Source organism: Meleagris gallopavo, chromosome 2 (assembly GCF_000146605.3).
Source record: "Meleagris gallopavo isolate NT-WF06-2002-E0010 breed Aviagen turkey brand Nicholas breeding stock chromosome 2, Turkey_5.1, whole genome shotgun sequence".
NCBI classification, from domain to species: Eukaryota; Metazoa; Chordata; class Aves; order Galliformes; family Phasianidae; genus Meleagris; species Meleagris gallopavo.
The window spans coordinates 60,709,872-60,711,345 of record NC_015012.2 but is presented as its reverse complement, the minus strand read 5'-3'; the positions used below and the strand labels follow the sequence as shown (position 1 = coordinate 60,711,345).

Genomic DNA, 1,474 nt, shown 5'->3' with positions numbered 1-1,474 from the left:
TTTTGCATGGCAGCAAGCCTAGACATTTTTGTTTTAAATCCACCATAAATATTTGACTCTCGAGTCACCCACATTTATGATTCATTTTGTTAGTAGGCTGGTAGGCACACTTTAGCAGAGGGCCTGCCACATGCCTGTTATGTGGAAACAGGGGCACATTGGAAAGTTTATTTTTTGACCATCTACTGTTCTATCTTATCAAACCATAGATGCAGGTGAAGACTGAGAGGCAGATTGCTCCTGCCCCACAGAAGGAGTGAGAGCAGGAAACTTTGTGGTTGATCAGTAAATGCAGTTCTTGTTAAAGATCGAAAGCTCTGGCAACACCTGCCACCTTGCAATGTACGATTTGTAGCTGACACTGTGAGCACTGAAGTCATGTGGAGATGGGCTGCTTAATTTGTGAGGAATTCAGTTATTCCCCAGCATGCATGAAAAAGTGCACAAGGAGAAAGAAAAAGTAGGTGAGTTCAGAGACATTAATATTTGGCAGTAATAGCATTTGTCTTTTTCTATTTGCTAATACTCAGGCTTTAAAGAGATGCACTACAGTTACATATAGTCGATGTGAAAGAAAGGTGACAGGACTCCATAGCCAACATGAGACCAAGCACAGCATGTACCTGCCAGTGCTGAAATTGAAGAAAAAGAAGATTCAAAAGAAAGACATGGGGCCTTACCTACAAGTCAGCTCTGGAGCAACATCCAGCTCTGAGGAGAACAGCTGAGAGCAGCTGATGAATGTCTTTGTTCTTAACTGCACTTAATTTTGTACTTCAGCATGTCCTAGTGTGAACTGAGCCCTTTTCTGAGGCAATGTGAGATCAGAAGCGAGAGTGAGATGCTGAAGAAGGAGTAGTGTACTTTGAGAAGAGGTCAAGAGTTAAAAAAGACGGTGAGTGAAGGAGAAGAAAAATGACAAGTTACCTTCCCTGAGTGTCTGTGAGTGTCATCCTGAATAAAAAGAGAAAGACAAATTCATAGCAAATAAGGAGTTTTGCTCCACAGAGTGCTGCTGACAAGCTTTGAGCCTGGTCCTTCCACAAAAGGTATTTTATATGCCAGCTGTGAAATATCACAAACACTTGTCAAGTGTTTAACAATCCAGCCCCGCTATGTTTATCCCTTTCAAACAATGCCTTGTTCAGGTCCTGGTTCCGAGAAGCAATTGTGTGGAGAATGCAGAAGGGAGGTACAGCAGCTTGCCATAAAAAAGGGAAATGTCTTTACAGAAGTTCCAGAATTTCTGTGGATTCTACTAATTCCCTGATATACAAATGTTAGCCCCTGGCAGGTGGAATCAATATCACAGAGTGCTCCCTAGGCATTGCTTAAATGAGGAAATGCCTCATTTTCCAAGCTCAGTAGTGGCAGCAAACTGCTGGAGAAGTTAACTGGTGATTAGATAAATCAGTAGGATAAAGTATTTGCAGTTACTTCTTTGCATTCTGTTTCTAGCAAATGGCCATATTGA

At 41.8% G+C, this 1,474-nt stretch overlaps 1 long non-coding RNA gene across 2 annotated transcripts in view; it reads right to left on the bottom strand.

Annotated features, from left to right (window-relative positions):
* Window positions 1-1,029, bottom strand: part of LOC104909810 — a 5,855-nt gene extending 4,826 nt beyond the window's left edge. For both annotated transcript variants that reach the window (XR_002112240.2, XR_002112238.2), the window contains exons 1-2: window positions 928-1,029; window positions 681-808 (exon numbers count right to left, since the gene is read on the bottom strand). This is a non-coding gene — a long non-coding RNA (uncharacterized LOC104909810). The remainder of the gene's footprint in view (window positions 1-680; window positions 809-927) is intronic.
* Window positions 1,030-1,474: the final 445 nt, after the last annotated feature.